At 39.1% G+C, this 23,822-nt stretch overlaps 1 protein-coding gene and 1 long non-coding RNA gene across 4 annotated transcripts in view; one reads left to right on the forward strand and one right to left on the reverse strand.

Annotated features, from left to right (window-relative positions):
• The window catches only part of LOC140726952 (uncharacterized), a 31,564-nt gene extending 9,146 nt beyond the window's left edge, over window positions 1–22,418 (forward strand). Inside the window, exon 2 of the long non-coding RNA XR_012098765.1 lies at window positions 22,095–22,418. This is a non-coding gene — a long non-coding RNA (uncharacterized lncRNA). The remainder of the gene's footprint in view (window positions 1–22,094) is intronic.
• The window catches only part of LOC140726949 (F-box-like/WD repeat-containing protein TBL1X), a 367,315-nt gene that overhangs the window by 218,262 nt on the left and 125,231 nt on the right, over window positions 1–23,822 (reverse strand). Inside the window, exon 3 of one of the 3 annotated variants that reach the window (XM_073043996.1) lies at window positions 12,860–12,914. The exons of the other annotated variants lie outside the window; for them this stretch is intronic. The gene's annotated coding sequence lies outside the window, so the exon portion shown is untranslated. The remainder of the gene's footprint in view (window positions 1–12,859; window positions 12,915–23,822) is intronic. 3 annotated transcript variants of the gene reach the window in all.

A 23,822-nucleotide genomic window follows, 5' to 3' on the forward strand; every position in this document is an offset into this window, starting at 1 on the left:
ACTAACCTAAAATACCTACTCCCTGATCTTGTTATTATTCTCAAATGTTCCATTATCAATTCCTTCATAATGGATTATAGCATTTTCCTATAGTTAACTTTCCCATAATGATACAGTTAGTCAAATATGACCACAATAATTTATTCATGCTCAGAATCCTGTTAGGCCCAATAACATGTATTTATGATTTTGTTTTACAACACCTCTGATATTTTAAAAAAGATTTAACAGCACTGCACAAGACCATTTCAGTGACTCAGAGCACCAGCTTGTTATTGCACAAAGGTGCATGGATTATAGCTTGATTTAGCTATTAGCAGGACAATGAAATGAATGCTACAGCTAGCATTATCCTCTTCAAGTAAAAGTGAAGTTGTCAGTGGGGTGGGGAAGGACAGTGTGGTAATCTGCCAAAATGCTTCTTCAGAAATGGCTGCCAGGATGCACAGACAGGAACAGAGCTGGATGCTGAGTTCTTCCAGCATTGCGTGTTAGGTTCCAGACAGAAACAAATTTATCTTCAAACTTCAGTGAATCCAGAGCATTTGCTGAGATGTCACACAAATGATGATAGATTGCTTGTGATTATTGACAACTTCATTTAAAGACACTTCAAAAATTTAATATCACCAGCCTCCAAACTACGATACACAAATATGAGATTCCTTGCCTTGGAAATCTACAAGAAATTGCAATTAAGTAGCCTAGTTAACAACATAAAATGGAAAAAAAATCGAAGTAGATTCAAAGAAAGACACTAAAAGCCTGGTGAAAGAGGTGGGTTTTACAAGGAGTTTTAGCAAACAAGTTTAACCAAAGAATTCCAAAGTCTTAGCCTAAATCGGTATAGATATGGGTTGAAGGAACACGAAGCACACAATTTAAGTGAAAGGCAGAGAGAATTCATGAGAGGATTTGCATAGTTGTATTAAGTTACAGCAATTGACATGGGTGAGACGATGACGGTATTTAAAGACAACAATGTGAATTTTACATTTAAAGTATTCAAGGAGCCAGTGGTAATATATTTGACACATAGGTAATCAGGTCAGAAACAAAATCAGGTTCAGGTTCATTATCACTGACGTGCATCATCAAATTTGTTATTTTGTGACATCAGTAGAGTGTTATACATAAAAATTACTAAATTACAAAGATAAATAAATGGTGCAAAAAAAAGGAACAACAAAATAGTATACATAAAAAAACACGAAATGCTGGCAGAACTCAGCAGGCCAGACAGCATCTATGGGAGGAGGTAATAACGACGTTTCGGGCCAAAACCCTTCATTAGGAGTGAAGTAACATGGGATGGTTGGGGGGGGGGGATAAGAAGTGGGGGGAGGGATAAAGTAGAGAGCTGGGAAGTGATAGGCTGGAGGGAAATGGGCTAGGGGAAGGTGGAGAATTATGGGAAATAAAAGAGAAAGAAAGGTAGGGCTGGGGGGAGAGATTATAGTGAGGGGGGAAAAAGAGAAAGAGAACCAGACTAAAATAATAGATAGGGATGCGGGTAAGGGAGGGCAGGGGTATCAACGGAGGTCTGTGAGTTGGATGTTCATGCCGGCAGGTAGGAGGCTACCTAGGCGGGAGATAAGGTACCTCATGAGATACCTCATCTTGACGGTAGAGGAGGCCATGGACAGACATGTCAGAGTGGGAGTGGTCTGTGGAATTGAAGTGTGTGGCCACAGGGAGATCCCGCCACTGCTGGAGGACCGAGCGCCGGTGTTCGGTGAAACGGTCTCCCAGTCTGCGGCGGGTCTCCCCAATGTATAAATGGCCACATCGGGAGCACCAGATACAGTATATCACCCCAGTTGACTCGCAGGTGAAGTGGTGCCTCACCTGAAAGGACTGTCTGGGGTCTGGGATGGTGGTGAGGGAAGAAGTGTGGGGGCAGGTGAGGCACTTCTTCCGAGGGAGGTCCATGGGGAAGGATGGGGGGGATGAATGGACAAGGGAGTCGCATAGGGAGTGATCCCTGCGGAAAGCCAAGAGTGGGGGGAGGGGAAGATGTGGTTGGTGGTGGGATCACGTAGGAGGTGGCGGAAGTTACGGAGGATTATGCGTTGTATCTGTAGGCTGGTAGGGTGATAGGTGAGGACCAGGGGGACTCTATCCCTGGTGGGCTGGCGGGGGGATGGGGTGAGGGCAGAGGTGCGTGAAATACGGGAGACGCGATGGAGGACAGAGTTGATAGTGGATGAAGGGAAGCCCCTTTCTTCAAAAAAGGAAGACATCTCCTTTGTCCTAGAATGAAAGGCCTCATCCTGAGAGCAGATGCGGCGGAGGCGGAGGAATTGAGAGAAAGGGATAGCATTTTTTATACATAGTATACACAGATTGTTCTGAAATATGATTGTGGATGGAAAGAAGTTGTTTAAAAAAAACTAAGCATTGTTCTACAGGCTCCTGTACCTCCTCGCTGATGTTAGTAATGTGAAAAAGGCATGTTGCAAATGGATGCTGCCTTCTTAAGGGCCACCTTTTAAAGGTATGATCGATGTACCTATGATGGAGCTGGTAGTAATTTTTGAAAATGAATTAAAGCTCGAACAACAGGAAGCTGGGAACCACCAAAATAGTTAGTAGACACAATAAATCATAGATGCGAGATACAACAACAGATTAAGGTCAGAAGATTAAAAGATCTGGCTTCCATCGCTGTCCAAGACTGGTAGCATGCAATTATTTCCTGCTTAAAATAGCATGTACAGTACAGCCAATGAATCATTGGGATTTGACTTTAATATTTAAATTTGCTTTCTGCCACTCTGGGACAAATGATCATCTGATTTCAAATAACATTAAAATGGTGGGAAGCAGAAATGCAGCACAACCATATGGACAATCTAAGTACCTTCCTTCCTACACTATTGACAAATTGGGAGGTGTGAATATTTCAACAGGATTCAACTAACGTGTAAAAATAAAGATTTCTAATAAATAATAGAGGGGCTCTCAGAATAGAGGAGCATCCTTTTAGAACGGAGGTGAGGAGGAATTTCTTTAGCCAGAAAGTGGTGAATCTGTGGAATTTGTTGCCACAGAAAGCTGAGGAGGCCATGCCTTTACAAATATTTAAGGCAAAAGTTGATAGATTCTTGATTGGTCAAAGCATGAAGGGATACGGGCAGAAGACAGTAGATCGGGGATGAGAGGAATAACGGATCAGCCATGAAGAAATGGCAGAGAAGACTTGATGGGCCAAATGGCCTAATTATGCTCCTATATTTTATGGTCTAATAAAGAAAATTCTGAAAATATGAGGCCTGACTTGAGATCTCCAAGGTAAATTTCACATGATTCTGATGCATGATTGGCATTTCCACTCTTGCTGTTCAATCAGACATCAGTCTTGCTATTCACATGCAAGTTTGCACTGGAGTTGTCGATTACACTCTCTGCTAATCCAAAATTAGTATAATCTTAGTACTAATTCATCAATTTGTGGAATCAATCTTACAATATTTAAACCATTTCGTAATCCTGAAAACTTCCACTGGATTCTTCATTGAACCAATGCTGCCATGGAAAATACTGGTTTTCTAAGCCTTTACCTTATAAATACAGATTATATTCCTGGAAACAATCCAGTAATCATACTTCACTATGTTCCTCATTATACTGAGGTGCCAGATTTGTATGTAAGTATAGCAACTTTATAGAACACAGAACAGTACAGCACTGAACAGGCTATTTGGCCCCCAATGTTGTGTTGATTTTGATGCCAATGTATACAAAATGTCCTCCTCCTGTATATCATCTAAATCCCTTGATTCCCTTCATATTCATGTGTCTGTCTAAAAGCCCTTTAAATACCAATGAAATGCCTGAGTCCATTATTACCCCAGTAACCTATTCTAGGCATTTACCTTTTTCTGCAAGAAAATCCCAACCCTCACGTCACCTTTAAACTGCCCTCCTCTAACCTTAAAAATATGCCCTCTGTTGTTTGATATTTCTACCTTGGGGAAAAAATTCTAATTGTCTGTCCTATATATGTTTCTCAATTTAAAAAAAAAATTCTATCAGGACTCCCCTTAGGCTCCAATGCTAGAAGGAGAACAATCTAAGTTTGTCCGAGCTTTCCTTACTTCCCATACTCTCTAATCCAGGCGAAACCCTGGTAAAATTCTTCTGCACCATCTCCATATCCTTCCTATCGTAAAATGGAGCAACTAGAATTGCACGTAATAGAACAAGTGAAATCTGACTAAAATTTTATATAGCTGCAACATGACTTCCTTACTCTCATGTTCAGAGCCTCTATGAATGAGGGCAAGCACGCCATATGTCTTCTTTACCATCTCACCCAGTTGTATAGCCATTTCCAATTAACTATGGACCTGTATCCCAGATTCCTCTGTACCTCAATTCTATTAAAGGGTCTACCATGAATGGTACAACAACTTCTTTCATTATGACCGCTAAAAATGCAACACCTCACACTTACCTGGACTAAACTCCATCTGCCACTTCTCCACCCGTATCTGTAAACGATGTATAATTTGGTGGCCCTTTGCGCTGTCCACAACTGCACCAAACCTTGGTATCATTGCCAAACTTTATCAATCCACTCATCTACATTTTCATTCTATATTAATATACTGTATATCACAAACAACAGATCTTTGTGGAACACCACTGGTCACAGACCTCCACCCAGAATAACACCCCTTAACCGATGTTCTATGGGCAAGCTTGTCAATTCACCCTGGATGCCATGCATCTGTATCTTCTGAATCAAACTATCATGAAGGATAAAATACTTTATCAATTCAAGTTCAAGTATATTGTCATCTGACGGTACATATATACAACCAAACAAAACAATATTCTTCTGGACCACAGTGCACCTACAATACATATATCAAAATCAGAACACACTACATAAATTGCACACATACACATAACTCATAAAAGAAAATATTACCACAAATAAGTTAATAATATATCAAAGTGCATGTGAAGTGCACAGCATAGCACAGTAAAAAGTTCATGTGGATTTCATCTACTGTTTTACACATATTATATTTACTTCAGATTATTTGCGAATTACAAATAGAATGAAGATAATTGAACTACTCTGTTTGCACATCACAGAACAAAGGAGACACACAAGAATATTCCAACAGTTTGCAAAAAAGTTACTGAATAGTATCTAATAGCACAAATTTAACATCTACCAGGCATCCAAGAATATGATATACATTTCTTAATTTTTGTTCATGGAGGTTTGTTGACAATAGCAATGAGAAATTATATAATAGAGCTGTTTAAATGCAATAAATCTACAGCTATTATTAACGCTGATTCCAGAATTCTGGTGAGAACAAAATATATTAAATATACATTCTGCATCTATGGAAACTATTGTAGCAGGGTTATATCAGGGTTATAAGAGAAGTGTTTAAACAACATAAGATTGGAATCTACTGTAATGAGGTGTAATGGTTCTTTGCTCAACAAAACTGATCAAATTGTGAATAATTAAGTCATCTCATTTGAATAGAACGTTCATCTGGTGTGCCATGCTAAACAGAAGAATTGGTCCCACCAATTACATCACAACTTTCACTCTTAGAATGCATGTGTTATTAGCAAAGCGAGCATTGAACATCCATTCATAACTTCCATGGAGAATCTGTGGTGAGATACTTTGAACTGCTGCTATCCACTTGATCAAGGTTCGTGCACAGGCACATACTTACACTACAATTCTGAGAAGTGTATGATGACTGCATATGAATTCTTTCCACATATTGACCATTGAACACTGCTACATGGACAGTGCTGGGTGTCACTGTAACGTGGTAGTTAGTGGAACGCTAAAATAGCTTGGGGCGCTCCAGAGTTCAATTTCAGAAATGTTCTGCAAGGAACCTCTATACATCCACCCCGTGGAGTGTACGGATTTTCCCTGGGTGTTCTGGTTTACTATCACAGTCCAAAGATGTACCAGATAGGTTAATTAGTCGTTGTAAATTGTTCCATGATTAGGTTAAGATTAATCAGGGTTGTGGAGTTGCCGGGGTGGCAAGGGGTGAAGGACCAGAAGGGCCTACTCCCCCAAGTTAAGAGCCCGTAGTATTACAGGAAAGTTACTCTCAAGTGTACAGGGGGAAGGGCTTCATGCTAAATGAACAGAAGACAAAGATCCTCACCTTTCTCCACTAGACAACACTCTTGATAATCAAAATCTTTAGCAAAACTCTGGAAAACATGGATCAGAATTTTAATATCTTGTGAGTCATTGCTCAGCGAAGGCAAAATTCACTATTGCCTCAAAAGCACCAGCCCAGACTTTGGCTTACTGAGTTCATAGCAGATTGAAAGATTTAGCCTTCAAACCCAGCACCAACCTTGTAGTTTACTGAGCAATGTCAATGAAGTAGGTTGATTATTTTATCATAACATTCAAGGTTATCCAAAGAAAGTGCATGGCTCCTCAAGTCTGTTCCACAATTCATGATGCCTGATCCCTTAGCCTCTGATTACCTGCATTCAATATTTATCAATCTCACCCTTAAAAAAGAGTCAAATGACTGACCTTTCACACTGTCTTGTTGGAGCTGACTCATCTGGATAAATTAAGAATATTGTATCATATTACTGAATTATAGACGGTTCAGGTACTTCGGGAAATAAAATGAGTAAAAACTAGAACAATACACCAAAGCTCTTATGCTCTCTCCTGAAGTTGTCCTCCATCAGCCAAACATATTTTTAATAGTTTTCCATATACTAGACATAATTTCAAGCAAAGGAGTGCTCTTCTCTCTCAATTCCCTTACTACATAGAATTCTAGAGAAAAAGGCCAACCACATCTATGCCCACCATCATGCTTTTCTAAACTAATCCCATTTTCCTGCATTAATTTCTTATCCCTCTGTAGTTACTTATTTAAGTACCTTTCCATGTGCAGGTCGATGGGAGTAGTAGTTTAAATGGTTTGGCACAGACTAGATGGACCAAAGGGCCTGTCTCTGTACTGTACTTTTCTATGTCTCTATGACTCTTAAATGTTACTATTCCTGCATTCTGGTAGCTTATTCCAGATTTCAACTACACTGTGAAAAATATATTCCTCAGATTCCTTTAAACCTCTAAATTTAAACCTGAGGTCTTGCAAAATCTTTCCCCTCTCATCCTAAATTTTTGCCCCCTAGTTTTGGACTCCTCTGCCTCTTATAATTTTAAACTCTTCTATAAGGTCGCACCTCATTCTCCTTTGCTCCAAGGAATAAAGACTTAGCCTTGCCAATCTCTCCCCATAAGTCAGGCACTCTAGTGCTACCAAAATCCTCATAAATCTTTTCTGCATTCCTTCCAGTTTAAGAATGCCTTTTCTATAACAGAGTGACCTAAACTGTACATAGTACTCAAAGTGCAGCCTCACCAACAACCTACGCAACTGCAATATTATGCCCGAACACCTATACTCAATGCCCTGCGTACAGCATGTTAAAAGCCTTTTTCATCAAATTGCAGCATTATTCATGTGGACAAAATAATTCAGTCAAACACGAGGAAATCTGCAGATGCTGGAAATTCAAGCAACACACACAAAATGCTGGTGGAACGCAGTAGGCCAGGCAGCAAATATAGGGAGAAGCGCTGTTGATGTTTCGGGCCGAGACCCTTCGTCAGGACTGACGAATAATTCAGTCCTTCTTTCCACAGGCACGCAGTGTAGTGCTTGCTATTATTTGCCAGGACCTCTCCTGTCACAATACATCACTTCTTTAAGATACAATACACAGTGCATGTTATTAGTAAGCAGTAGAAACTTGCTTTAAATACCCACTAGGAATATTGGCCCCAAGCTGAAACATCCAGCAATTAATAATGTCTTAAGACTACAATCATAATTAGCAGGCAGTAAAAAAATGACATTTTGCCTGTATTAGTGAACAGACACAGCTCTACTGTGCACTGTTGTCCTGGCACACTGACAAATTTACCTCTGATTTTTTTTTCTTAGTTCAGCATCCTTCAGTAGATCACCTTTAATGCGTAAAAGTACAAAAAAAAGACATTAAAGGGATGTGTATTTTACCAAAGACTAAAAAGATAAAGCACAAAATAGTTCTTGTAAGAGTGAGTGAGTGTGTGTGTGTGTGTGTGTGTGTGTGTGTGTGTGTGTGTGTGTGTGTGTGTGTGTGTGTGTGTGTGTGTGTGTGTGTGTGTGTGAGAGAGATAGAAATTAAAAGTGACTAAACACATAGCTCCCATGAAAAACTAGGCCAAAGCTTATTAGCATTCTTAAATTCAGTAAATTTGGCTGCCGTATAGCATAATTTTCTATGCTTTACAATGTCTGGCAAGATCTGATGGCAAGGACGGAGAAGGAAAAGCTAGAGTCCTCCTCCTAGCAAAATGCTTGGAGCACAATCTTATCATAAACATCACCATTTCATCAGAAGGACAAGACAACTTCATGGCAACACCCCAAACCGGACACTGTCACGTTAGTTACATCACTGGCGAAATAAGAGAATACAAGAATAATAGGGGCTGATATTTCTCTTACTATCTGCAGTTGAGACCTACATCAGGATTGAGAGGATTTGGGAAAGGTTGCCAGAATATAGCAATGTGTACATACTAAGATGGGATAGAGGCTAGCAGGTGAAATTTGGAAACAGGTGGGGAGGGAATGGGAGGAATTAATAAATGGGTAAGAAAACTTGAGGACAAGCAAGTGTGTGGAATGAGAGCACTGTGGGTGTTATCTAAACTTATAACAGTCAAATGTTTATACCATTGGGTTATGAGCCAAATAGAGTATGAGATATTCTTCTAATTGATACTTGGTCTCTTGGTGGCAATGGAGAAGGGTAAAAATGGACAGGCCAGTGAGGTGGAACCTCGGGGTGACCACCGTGAACAGAGTACAGATGTATGCAAAATGGTCGACCAGCCTACACTTTGGTTTCACCAGTGTAGAGGAAGACACTTTGTAAGCATTGAATATAGTAGACCAAGTCAGAAAAGGTTCAGGTGAACTGCCTTGCATGGAAGGGTCACTGAGGTCACTGGATGGTTCTGAGGGAGGAAGTGAAGAGGCAGGTGTTACAGTTCCTACAAAATTTCAACTATACTCTTTTCCATAGATGCTGCCTGGCCTGCTGAGATCCTTTAGTATTTTGTGCATGTTGCTTGGATTTCCAGCAACTACAGATTTTCCCTTGTTAGTTATTGAGTGAGAGAGTGAGTGTATGAATACAGTCGGCCCTCAGTATCCACGGATTCAACCAACCGTGGATCGGGATCGAAAAAAAACCTGGAAGTTCTCTCTCCAGCACTCATTGTTTGAGCACGTACAGACTTTTTTTTAATTGTCATTATTCCCTAAACAATACAGTATAACAACTATTTACATAGCATTTACATTGTATTAGGTATTATAAGTAATCTAAAGATGATTTTGAGTACATGGGAGGATGTGCGTAGGTCATATGTAAATACTATGCCATTTTATATACGGGACCTGAACATCCGTGGAACTTGGTATCTGCGGGGGGTCCCGAAACCAAACCCCCGCGGATATGGAGGGCTGACTGTGTGTACACACACACACACACACACTTCCTACTGTATTTCAGTATGTTCTGCCCATTCTCTATATCAGTGAATTTCTCTCTCCATTTTTTTCCTCTTTCTTTGGATACCTTCATGTGTTTTTCTCTCATTCAATCACTGTACTTCTCTCTCTGCAAGAAGCGGTAATTAACTGGCACATTCCTAGATCCGGAATGACACACTAAGAGATACACAGAAATTTGGTGCATCTGCCACAAAGACTCTTTCAGGAAAAGCTACAGTTTAAAACCCTGCCAACAGTGCACTATGAGGGGAAGGAGCCTACAGTTAAAATCTCTTACACACTGGAGATTCTGTTGATGCTGGAAATGCAGAGCAACACAAAAAATGCTGGAGGAACTCGGCTTTTCAGGCAGCACCTGTGGAAATGAGTAAACAGTCTACATTTCAGGCGGAGACTCTTCTTCAGGACTGGAAGGGAATTGGGAAGATGCCAGAATACAAAGGTGGGGTGAGGGGGAAACAGTATTAGCTAGAAGGTGATAATGAAGCCAAGTGGGTGGGAAAGATAAAGGCCTGGAGAAGAAGGAAGCTGATAGGACAGGAGAGTGGACCATGGGAGAAAGGAAAAGGAGGGGCACCAGGGAGGTGACAGGCAGGTGAACAGAAGAGATAAGAGCCCAGAGTGGGGTACAAGATGGCTGCAAAGACAAGTTCACAGGAGGGATACATGGCTCTGGTAGTGAACATGGGTGAGTACATGATCGAACAGTTGGAGGGCAGCAGAGAGAGAGGGTCTCCCTGAACTCCTGTGGAAGTTATAGATTTAAATCAGCGAAGAAAGCTGGTAAAGATAGTAGACTGCCTTAAAACAGTGCTTTTGATGATTGCATTCTCCAAATCTTCATTTGAATTGTAACATTCAAGAAGACTGTCAATACCTTCAAATTCTTTGTAGTTGCTAACTTGTTGAAGTAATGAAATTGTTTCATTTTTCTTCCTCGGCCGTTTCTGGTATCTCCAAGCCTGAATGCTTGAAATCATAGTGAGCAAAACAGTTCTGAATTGTTTTACTGCTTATTTCTCACCCACTATCAGTGACAAAACTCACTGCTTATTGAACACAAACATGCAACTGATGCTAGTTAGAAATTGTTCGGCAACAGTCTCCTGCCCCAATTAAGCAGCGTAGTGACCCAATTGAATGAAGGGAATCTGAAAGAAATTATTATTTAACAAAAGTAAAATTTGATCATAGCATATGAACACAGGAACAGAGTAATGTATTTTCATTCTTCCAGGACAAGCTCTACATTGCAATCACTCTGTCAGTTCAATGCAGCCAAAAAATACCTGGCTCTTTACTTAATAAAAGACTTTGCCACTCTGGCCCTTGGTTCCTCATCAAAAGAAACCGCTTTCATCTCTCATATCAGATTTAATTCAAAATCCGTCAAATCACCCTTGAATCACTGGATGATTCAAAACCAAGAAGACAACTTGTTGTACACGTTTGCACACAATGAACAAATAGAGCTTAATTTATATAAATAATACTGCAAATGTGGCATGTCAATGTATAAGTTAAATGTGACAGCAATAGCAAAAGTGTAGACTTAACTTGGCTTCAGGCTTAATGCCAAGTTTCACTGAGTTATGCATGAAACAATACTATCTTCAACATGATTTACAGTGTATTTACACTGCTTTGGTTCACTTGAGCAATACACACAAAATGCTGAAGGAACTCAGCAGGCCAGGCAGTATCTGTGGGAAAGAGTAAACAGTTGACGTTTCGGGCTGAGACCCTGATTCCGCTCAAGTATTTAGAATTACTGAGATAAGATAGAGCATATGAAGGGAATGGCAGTTATGGCTAAAAATAACCTAAGAACAACATGTCAAAACCTAGTCTAGAAGAACAAAAATAAATTAACGTTAAAACTGTTCAGCATAAAGCCACAGAAATAACAGGCCAGCAATTCAAATGTAAAGGGAAAAAAAATCAGTACATTGACAGCACATGACTTGGTGATTGAGAACTAGGGATCTTTTAGTTACTAACCAGAGAGAAACAAGTCATTGCCACCTTTATCTGCCCTGGAGCATATTTGAGGATATGCTCATTATATCCTGCATTTCTCACTATAAATCTCTGGTGAAGACAGCTAAATATTTATTTGTATTGTGGGAAAAAATACATCCTTTGTTATGGAGCTCAGCTTCAAAATTTAGCTGGTTCAATAGATACTTTTTTTTACAATGGCATAATTTCAAAGGTATGCCTTTAGAGCTGATGTCATCAGAATGCCTGAAAATTAATCATGCACTAATGACATCTGTGCCCAGCTGCGATTACCATTCAAGTTGAGTGGCAAACCCCACTGGGAGTCCTGCAGGGATAGAAAAGGGAAAGGATGGAAAGTTGCAGTTGCAGTGCAGACACTTGAAAATAGCCAGCTGGGCTATAGGTCTGATACAGGGGAAAGGGAGAGAACACCATTTCTGATAATAGTACAATTGCAAAAGGCAAGTAATGACAAGTTTTACCATGGCTGTTTGCTCCTAATGTCTAACTTTCTGCAATATTTTCCTGAGGTGCAAAAATTTATGATGATTCCAAGGTGTATAGATATCAGTGATCATACTAATTCTACAATCACATTGGAGGTGTAATACAAAACACAACTATGAAATTGAGAAACAACAAGCAAGGTTACCAATTAAAAATAAATTCCTCCCTTAAAGTAGCAGATTGACAGCTATAGGAAAGACTTCAAAACCAAATAATGAGCTGTTAGTTCTTTCAAAACGATCATCTTAATATTTGGAGATCCAAACTTATTAATATGGTACAAACTCAGTTACAAAAACTAAATAAGCTTTCAAAGATACTTTTCCAAGCCCACAGGGTGAATTACATCCCAGTAACTTTAAAGCCTAAAGGAAACAACACTACAGATAAAATACGGAACCTTAATAATTTTAGAGTTCTGTACAAAAAATAGGCATGAGATAATAACCAATTTAGATAATGGAATGATTACTGTCCCAAGAAATCTGGCTTCCTGTCTTGTGTATTTTTCCTTTCCATTGAAGCCAATAGAAAATAAAATTAGAGTGTAAACCTGTCAACTGATCAATCCAATCACATTTACTGCCAGGTGGGTTAAGATTACCCCAGGTAACTTAACTAAAATGGCATCTATCAAGGAATTGTTGTTAATGGAACATAGCAGAAATAAGTAAAATAGTTCACTCCAATGCAGATTATTTAGTTTTAGTCCGTCCTTGTAATTTACTTACCTATTTTCTCCAAGAGATTAAGAGAACTGGAGAGAATCCACAACAAATGCAAGGTCTGTTGGAAGGAAGAATCTTCAATGAGCCAAATATCAGTTTTTCATTCCCTACCATGCAAATGCATGTGTACTGGCAGTTGCTCAGGAAATCAGAAGTAGCAAATGGGTCTTGAATTTTCTTAAAGAATTATATATCCCTAGGATTTCCAGTAAATTATTCCAGCCATGGGAGGAACTCACCAGGCCAGACAACCGCTATAGAAAAGAGTACAGTCGAGGTTTCATGCCAAGACCCTTCAACAGGCCTGGAGAAAAAAAGGAGCAGATTTAAAAGGTGGGGGAGGGGAAGGAGAAGCACAAGGTGCTAAGTGAAACTGAGAGGGGGAGGGTGAAGTAAAGAGCCGGGACGTTGATTGGTGAAAGACAAACAGGGCTGGAGGGAAGGGGGAAGGTACACCAGAGGGAGGCAATAGGCAGGGAAGGAGATAAGGTGAGAGGGGGAAAAGGAGATGGGCAATGGTGAAGGAGGGAGCATTACTGGAAGTTTGAGAGATTAATGTTCATGCCATCAGGTTGGAGGCGACCAAGCGGAATATAAGGTGTTGTTCCTCCAACATGAGTGTAGCCTCATCATGACTGAAGAGGAGGTGACAGATTGACATATCAGAATGGGAATGGAAAGTGGAATTAAAATTGGTGGCCGCTGGGAGATCATGCTTCTTCTGGTGGGCAGAGCGTAGGTGCTCAGCAAAGTGGTCTCCCAATCTACGTTGGGCATCACCAATATACAGGAGGCCACACCGGGAGCAACAGACTCACAGGTGAAGTGTTGCCTCACCTGGAAGGAATGTTTGTGACCCTGAATGGTAGTGCAGGAGGAGGTGTAGGGGCAGGTGTAGCACTTGTTCCCACTTGCAAGGATAAGTGCCAGGAAGGAGATCAGTGGGGAGGGATGAATAGACAAGTGAGTTGCGTAGGGAGTGATCCCTGTGAAAAGCAGAAAGTGGGGTGGAAAGAAAGATGTGCTTGGCGGTGGGATCCCATTGGAGATGGCAGAAGTTCTGGAGAATTATGTGTGGGACACAGGGGCTAGTGGGATGGTAGGTGCAGACAAGACCCCACCATAATATTTTCCACTTTATTTTAAATGTTCCACAAGGGGTTTGGTTTTGTTTGGTAAGGACAGTATATCTAAAAACTGACATAATTGTACCATCAGAGCCACCTCTCTGACCTTATGAATTGTATCATTTAACTAAATGCCAGTTAATTGTTGGAGCACTTAAGTCACAGAATAATGCTCTTCAAGTCCAATATTCAACTAGGTTGAATGATATCCATGATATCCAGACCGAATTGATAACGTAGCACATGTCATGGCAAACATTTAACTTCATTAAATCTACATTGACACATGAAAGAAATGTGGCAAATGCTCATTAAATTGCAAGTAATTGATTGAAAGTGAAAAATAAATCAATGAGAACGTGTGTGGAGAAATAAAACATTGGGAAAAGTTGCAAGGTTCTTGTAACTGAACCAGCAGGCCGATACTAAACATGAACTTGAAATTATATTTTATAAATAACAACTAATAATACTTATGAAAACCATTATTGGAAAATAGGTTTGGTTTAGAAATGAACACTTATGAATAACATAAACAAAATTTTATCTTAAGAGACTTCCTGTCCAACTTATTTGAACAGCTGTGCTTTATAAACAGTTTGTAGTTACATTTCACCCTCAGTTATTAAGCCTTTTACAAAGAGCCCCTGGTTGTCACAGGCTTAACGTGAAATTTATATAGTAAATTTCATGATCCAGTTCATCTTGTGCATATACATTATGTACCAGCCACAGAAAAATTGTGCCCAAACAATTACCATGAATTAAAAAGAAATGTTGGTGGCCTGAGAAGACAATAATATCATCTACTATGATATTATTAATGTATTTATCAGCAGAATGTGGGAGACATATTAATATATATTATAATTATTAAATGATATAATTGTTTTGCTGCTGTGAGAAAACTTGTTACCTAACAATATCCACCATACATCGACACATACACAAAGCTAAATGAGGTCTTCACACCAGCACATGAATTCACATCCAATTTACAAGGTTTAACTTTAATAATAAAGTAATGATAAAATTACCCACTAAACCCACTAAAGCTCCTCTAATTTCTTAGAAGTTTGCGAAGATTCGGCATGTTACCTAAAACACTGACTAATTTCAAAAAATGCACAGTAGAGAATATACTGGTTGCATTATAGCCTTATATGGAAACACCATGGTCCTTGAACCGAAAAATACAAAAGAAAGCAGCATCCGTAATCAATGACCCCCACCATCTGGGCTATGCTCTCTTCTCATTGTCTTCAGGAAGTAGGTACAAGAACCTTAGGTCCCACACCACAAGGCTGAGGAATAGTCATTATCCCTTAATCACTAGATTCCAAACCAGAGAGGATAACTTCACTCACCCCAACACTGAACTGATTCCACACCTATGAACTCACTTTCAATAACTATACAACTCATGTTTTCAATATTTTTATCTATTATTTATTTTTTGTATTTGTGCTATTTGTTGACTTTTGCACCTTGGTTGTTTACTAGTCTTTGTATGTAGTTTTTCATTGACTCTATTATGTTTCTTTGTATTTACTGTGAATGCCCAAAAGAAAATGAATCTCAAGGTAATCTATGGTGACATATATGTACTTTGATAATAAATATACTTCGAAATTTATTCTGAACTTAAAAGTAATGTCAATTAAAAAGACATTAGTGATGTATAATTGTGCTAAAAATTGGAGCTGCAATGCTCTGTCCTGTAATAGGCCATTTAGCACGTAGAGCCTGCTACAACATTGAACAGGATTGTGGATAACCTTCTGCTTCAACATCACTATTTTGCCATATCCCTTTATTCCCCGATTTCCCTAATATCCAGGAATCTATCAGTCTCTATTTTGAGCATCCACTGACCCTTGGGGTAGAAGATTTGCAAGATTATAAATGAAGAATTTCATTCAGAAATTTTGATTTCTGTCCTAATCCCTTATCTTGAGTCTGTGACCCCAGTTCTACATTTCTTAATTAGGACATTTATTTAGGCCATGTCAACCTCTACGTTTTTCAAACATACCACCTCTTTCTTTTTCACTCAAAATGATAGACATAGCTTATTCAAACGCATTTCTTAGCAGACCTGCCATCCTGAGAACCTATCTACACTCTCTCTCTCTCTAATTTGATGGCCTTTTTTAGATAAGGGCATTAAATTATTAGCTATACTCCGGGTATGGTAATACCAAGGCCTCATTTAATTGTAATGTCATATCTCAAATCTTCTTGCAGTAAAGCCAACAAATACTATTTGCTTTTCCGTCTGCTGCACATGCATGCTAGCTATCAGTGATGTGTGTTTGAGGACATTCAGATCCATTTGCACATAAACACTTTCCAGTCTCAGTATTTAAATAAACTCAAGGTCTCTGATTTAGTTCTGAGGTGGATAGCCCCACACTTTTCCAGCTTGCCTATGTCATTCTCATTAATGGTCACATTATAGTTTGGACTCACATCATCAGCAGACTTGGAAATGTCACATTTGGTCCCTACAGCCAAATGACTGTGAACAGTTAGGTCCAAATATCATCCTTGTGGTTCCTCATTAATCACAGCCTGCCAACCCAAGTTTCTATGTATTCCTACTTTGTTTCTGTTAATTAATTCTTAAAAAACATGCTAGTTTGCTACCCACAATTCCATATGCTCTTGCCTTGTCAAAAAGCAAAAACCTTAGAGTTTTCCTGAGATTTGTTAAGTATTTAAATACTCAAAACACCAAGATGGAATTTGAAATGTTGGCTTTGATTGCCATTCTAATACTGTACTCCGTCCTTCATTAATTATATAGATAGCTTCATGCCTATTACACTGTTGAAATGTTTGCACCCCAGAATTTCTTGAGCCAGCCATTCTTTTATGATGGTCCCTCAGATAACTGATCAAGGCCTCATCTGATCATCACATAAGGATCACTAAATAATCTTCACAAAGGGAATCTTGTGCTCACTTAATTTGGAGAAAAATGGGGTTAAATGAATTTGAACATGGAAGACTGCAGAAAAGAAACAGAACAAATTTATCTTTTTGTACATGCATAGAATTAGAAATAACTGTATGACAAGACAACCATATGACAAAAGATTGCGTCGATTAGGACTGTGTTCCATAGAATTTAGAAACGAGACAAGATCTCATCGAAGCAGATAAAATTCTAATGTGGCTCAATAGTCTGAGTTCTGTTTCTCCAGCAGTGTCTAGAACTAGGAAGTCACAATCTCAGGAATTGGCTTAAGACAATTATGGCTAAAATAAGTAGAAAATTCTGCACTGAGATTGAACATGGAATTCATTATATGACAAGCATATATTATGAAAGAGATAATAGATTTCTAATGGTATGGGGAGGAACAGTCATGATTGTGCTGAATGGTAGATCTGGTTTCAAGTTCAAGTTCAAGCTTAATTATCATTGAACCAAACATGAATATAGCCAAATGAAACCAACATCCCTCTGTTCAAAACACACTACCAACAACACACATAGCACATACAGTTAAGATTTCAGGAAATAAAGAAAATAAATAATATAGCCTGAATCCCTTCCCTGGGTGTTAAAAGTTGGTAAAGTTGTACTGGTCCTACTCATTCTTCCACCGAGCAAACACCAGAGAATAACAGCAAGCAAAAACCAGAAGGCAGCAACAACGGAAAGGGCCAGCCCCCTACTCAAATAAGGATTTCAGCGTCTCCTGCAGGGGGTCTCCCACACTGCCATAACATCTCCTCTAACAAGTTTATTTCTGCCCCCAGACTTCTATGTTTGTGTTTCATAAGATTCAAAAAGCAGAAAAGATTCCGGTTCAACTTCGGCAAAACATCATGCACAGAAGGGACTTTCCTCTGCTTTGTTAACTTGTATTGATCCAGGAAGAAAATCATTTGGTAAATATGACTGAAATATAAGCTGATAAATTTAACTACATCCCTCTCTCTTTCTCCAGCATTCAGAATGGGAAGGCAAATCTTAGCACATGATTCTACAGTTGAAATATCCACCCTGTTTTATTTTATTTAGAGATAGAGTGCAGAATAGGCCCTTCCAGCCCTTCGAGCCGCAGTGCCCAGCGAAGCCCGAATTAACCCTAGCCTAATCATAGGACAATTTACAATGACAATTAACCAGTATATCTTTGGACTGTGCGAGGAAACCAGAGGATCCACACATTCCATGGAGAGGACATATAAACTTCTTATAGATGACATTGTAACTAAACTCCAAACTCGGATGCCCCGAGCTATAATAGCGTCACACCAACTGCTATGCTACCATGGTGTCCTAAACAATGTTTAAAAACATGGACTATTTCAGCCAGAAAAGTTGAAAAAGGCTCCTTCAACTCTCAAGGTAAATGTCAATAATTTTACTTTTGTAATTCACTTTAAATATCCCACTGGAAATGTTAATTTCTCAACTATGTTACATAATATTATCCAAACACAAGCAATAAGGACCAGAGAAGATAATTATAGATGTTACAGAATTCCAAACTGCATATATATTTTAACAAGGCTTCTGTTTGTTTCAGGTAACCTTAAATTTACCACCCATTCTTATCCTAAAACAGGAATTTCATCTCAAAAATGGTATATCAAGGAGTTATGGGAACATCTGGGCTTTGTGCTTTTACGAACATAGTTTAAGAGCAACACAGTGGCACAGCTGCTGCCTCACAACACCAAAGACCTGGGTTCAATCCTGACTTGGGTGCAGTCTGCATGCGTTTGACACATACTCCCTGTGACAATATCTGGCCACAGAAGAATGCTCCTTGTGTGTAAGTGATGGGTAGAACCTGAGGAGAGTTGATAAGAATTTATGGACAATAAAAAATGGGGGTGTAAATGGATGGCTTAGAGTCAATATCAACTCATTGAGCCAAAAAAAGTCATGTGTCTGTGCTGTATGATACAGGATTCTAGTAAGCGTAAAACTTCTGTTTGTAAAAGACAGTTAAGCATGGTTTGATAAACAAACAGCCTCTACGCACTCAGTAGATTTCTTTTCATTCCAGTGGTGAAAATGAAGTGTATACTTAAATACAGCCAAGAATCCATATGCATGCAACTTTGTAAAAGTTCATAAACAGGCTTAATGTCATTTCTACTGGTAGACTTGGTACTCAGCCTAAACTGCACCCCTCCCCTCCCTCCCTCCCCAGATCTGACATTTTTACCCAGAAATATAAAAGGTAAGGGAAGTGTAGCAATATTTTGATAAGATTTGGCACCCTGTGACTGGAAGCTTCTTGAAATGCTTAAGACTTGACATATAAGATTGTATGACATCAGCTGATAGAAAGAAACATTTCTATTGACACTCAGAATCTAAAAACTATGAGCTGAGGGCACTCAACAATGCCATTTTAGGTTATTGATGAAGAGCCGTTTGACAAGAATTGGACAGTAATTTGCCAGACTGGATTAATCCTGCTTTTTATACAGGACATCTGGGCATTTGTCTGCATTGTTGGGTAGATGCCAACAATTTTGCTGGAACAGTTGTGATTTTTATAAGTGACTTGGATGAGGATGACTTGGAAGGGTGAGTTAGTAAGTCTGCAGAGGTAAGTCTGCAGAGGTTGGGGGTGTTTTGAATAGTGTAGAAGATTGTCATAGTTACAATAGGATATTGATAGGATGCAGAGCTGGGCTGAGAAATGGCAGATAGAGTTCAATCTGGAAAAGTGTGAAGTGATTCACTTTGGAAGGTTGAGCTTGAAGGCAGAATACAAGGTTAATAGCAGGATTCAACAGTGTGGAGGAACAAAGGGATCTTAGGGTTCATATCTAGATATCTCTCAAAGTTGCAACATAAGTTGACAGGATGGTTAAAAAGACATATAGTGTGCTGGATTTCATTAGTGGGGGGTATGAGTTCAAGAGCTATGAGCTAATGTTGCAGCTTTATAGAACTCTAGTTACATTACACTTGGAGTATTGTGCTCAGTTCTGGTCACCTCATTTTAGGAAGAATGTGAAAACCTCAGCTAATGAAGCAGACTAGGTCTTAATGGAAAAAGACTTAGGCAACATTCTGCCCTGGGATGAAAAATGGCACACAATATTCATTCCACACAAGTGATAAGCAGTGACCATCTCCAATAGAATTTATCCACCTATCATTGGTAATAAAATCATCGTCTAACCCAATATGCATGGAGAGTGTTGCTACATGGACATCGTACCGCTCAGATTGCGTATCTAGACAGCTAGGACACAACATCTATGGTTGACCTTGACGAACAGAGGCCTCACTCACTCATATCCAAACTATTGGATGTTACTTGACGAATACCCAAATTTACTCTTATGTCACTTTTTTTGTAAGATTACAGTAGTATATTTCTTTACTAGATAACTACTGTGGCTATATGCACATCAGAGGCAGGCTGCCCTGCAATAAGTGATGTACTTCTTAGCACCTAAAATTGCAATCACCATCTACAAAGCATACTTTACAAGAACAAGAGTGAAAAACGGGAAAGAGTTAAAACAGCAAGTTTCGTTGACTAGCTTATTGACTAATTGGGCAACAGCTGCCAATAAAAGGAAGGAGAGATCAAGTGAAATAGCTATTGCAGGAATGACCCAATGTGAAGAGTGGGACTTTGAGGCTTTGGCTAGAGAGACTTTAGAGAGGATCAGGTAAGAGCTTAACATTTCCTCTTTAAATGACTCATGGACTAATTGCTGGAAGATTAGAAAAACTTTAAAGAGCAACTAAGAGCCATTAAGCAAGAAATAAAGATAAATTATCAAAGTAAACCAGCACAATATAAAAACACTTAATCATTTTTTATAGTTATATAAAACTGCAAAAGGTGGCTAAAATGAATGTAGGTCCCTTGGAAGATGGGAAAGGGGAATCAATATTGGGTAATGTAGAAATGGCAGAGGCTTTGAAAGACTAATTTGTATTGGTCTTCACAGTGGAGATCATGTCTAACATGCTAGAGATGATTACGGATACAATGGGAGGCAAGGAACTTGATACAATTCTTTCACTAAAGAGATGGTACTGAGAAAACTACTGGGCCTAAAAGTATACAAGTCCCTTAGTTCTGATGGTAAGCATCCCAGCAAACAGAAATGAAAGAAATGCTAAGAGTGTTCATGATAATTTACCAAAATCTTCTGGTTTCTGGGCAGATTCCTATGAATTGGAAGACAACAAACATGCCACTCTTTTTCTTTTAAAAAAAGGACAAAGGCAAAAGGCATGTAACTATTGGGCAGTTAACCTAATGTCTATAGTCAGGAAAATGCTTGAAGCTATTATTAAGAAAAATAATTAATCATCTGGATAGAAATACTTTCATACGATAGACACAGCATGGATTCAGGAAGGGCAGATCCTGTTTGACAAATTTACTGGAGCTCTTTGAAAAACATAATGAGTGCAGGTAGATACAGGGGGCAGATGGATGTTGTATATTTGGCTTTCTAAAAGGTGTTTGATGAGGTGCTGTAGAAAAGACAACCATAAGATTTATTAATCAAATTATTTTTATAACAGTAAACTAAATACAAAATGTCCTATATGTGACATGTCTCATGATAAAGAAAATAGATTCATTTTCCTTTAGATCATGAGCTTTTAAAAATTGTTGGATTTTTAAATACAGCTGTTAGAGAAATAAAAAGAACATAATGCTGGAAACAATCTGCAGAGAGGGCAGTGTCAATGGAAAGGGGAAAAACAATGTCGGAGGCCTAGGACTCTTTAGTAGAGCAGCGAAAGAAACAAGTTAGATTAGATAGCAGAGAAAGGCGTGGGTGAAACAAAAGAAATATCTCTTAAAAAAAAGTAAGACCTGAAGGTCTAACGTGACAGTTAAAATCAGATTTCCTTCATCTGTATAATGAGTTGCTAGTGGGAAGGGTGTAGGAAAGAGGAAAAACTAAGCTAAATTGATGACAAGAAAAATAGACTAAACATTACATGTCATGGCATCAATGCAGGGGACTACCAACAAATATCAGTGGTATGTTGAATAAAGTAGTAATCAAAAGGAATCTCAGGATCTCCCCTGTTGGCTAAACACTCCACAAAATGATCATCCAATCTGTATTTATTTTTTGATGTACAGATGGCTGCAATGTGAAGACTGAATGCAGTACAAATAGACTGGAAGAAGAGAAAATAAATTGCTGATTCACCTAGAAGGACTATTTGAATCTCTGGATGTTGGGAAGAGGTGAAAATACCGGTGTCACACCTCCAGACATCCCACCCTGCAAGAACTCATTTCAGGGAGGTAGCATCCCCGCCCCCCACAACCTCATACTACCACCTCCCCCCCAGTCGACCTCCAAGGGTGTATGTATTACTTTGTTTAGTGATTTTTTCTAATCTGTAAACCGAGTTGGGTATATGCAGAAAATGTGACATTAAAATATGTACTTAAATTATATTATCATGGAGTTGTTTTTTTTTATTCTATTACAACTTTAAGCAAGTTTACAGGGAGTTTGGCCTCATCACGTAGGATATCAATAGAGTAGCTCCTTAGCAGCTAGCCAGCTAGTTTAAATAACATTAGCTATACTAATGAACGAATGACACCTGTTAAACTCACCTTAACATGTCATTTACATTTTAACCCACCATGGGCAATAAAAAAGTCATTGCTCTTGAGGTCGACTGTAAAGCCCACCCACAGAGAAAACTGATAGGTCTACTTAGCACGAAGGGAGAGCAATCAGGATGCTCCCTCTCGCTCTTCCTCTTCCTCTCAAAAAAATCGATTTTTGGGATATTGTATATAATTTGCGGGTATCAGGGAGCCGCTAACAATATGCGGGAGAGGTAAGATGTCTGCACCTCCTGTAGTTGCATGAGAAGGAGCAGTAAGACAAATAACAGAGCAGACTTTCGAGGGATCTCGAAGGGACAGATCCCTTAAAGTACTGAAATGGGAGGGATGGGGAATGCATGTTTAGGGGCAGAATTTAGTTGGAGCTGGAGAAAATTGTGGAGGATGATCCATCAAATGAACAAATGACTAGGGAACCCTATTGTGCTCTGTCCAAGAACAGAAGGGGAGGAAGAGACTAGAGGAGTGGGAAATAAATGAGTTGCAGTCAAGGTCTCTCTGTCCACTGCCATAGAAGGGAAGAGTCCCAGACCTAAATATCAACTGTTTCTCTTTCCCTAGATGCTTCCTGCCAGCTGGATGTTTCCATAATTAGAGACACAAGAGACTGCACGTGTTGGAATCAAACTAAAAATTGCTTGAAGGGCTCCGATTTCAACCAACATCTGTAGACAAAGGGATGGGCAATGCTCCATGTCAAAACCCTGCACCAGCACTAAAAATGTACAGCAAAAATAGCCAGTGTATAGACATGGTGGGGGGGGGGGGGGGTGAAATGAGACAGAGGCTAGTAGGTGATATCTGGATTAAAATGAAGGAAGTAGGGTGAATGATGAGCAAACTGAATTAGATGAAGGGGAGAGGATAAGTAGGAATGTTGAGACAAGCTGGTAAGTGACAGGGGACAGGAAAATAAGGATTAAACAGGATAGATTGGTAGGTGATGGGTGGAATCAGATAAAAAGGAAAGATGTGCAAATGGAACCAGGACATTTCCACAATGTTCTGTTTTTCTTTCTGATTTCCAACATTTGTAGACTTTTGGTTTTAATTAGCTATCATAATGATACTCTTCTATGCCAGCCTGCAGATTATCAGATTTATCATGTTTAGTTTGGCAAATAGAACTGATGATTTTTTTCATTATTGGTCTCTGAAAACTATAAACTCCTTCCACTTACCATATTCCTAAAGCTCTGGCAAAAAAACATATTAATCGCT

The sequence above is a fragment of the Hemitrygon akajei genome, chromosome 4, assembly GCF_048418815.1.
Source record: "Hemitrygon akajei chromosome 4, sHemAka1.3, whole genome shotgun sequence".
NCBI classification, from domain to species: Eukaryota; Metazoa; Chordata; class Chondrichthyes; order Myliobatiformes; family Dasyatidae; genus Hemitrygon; species Hemitrygon akajei.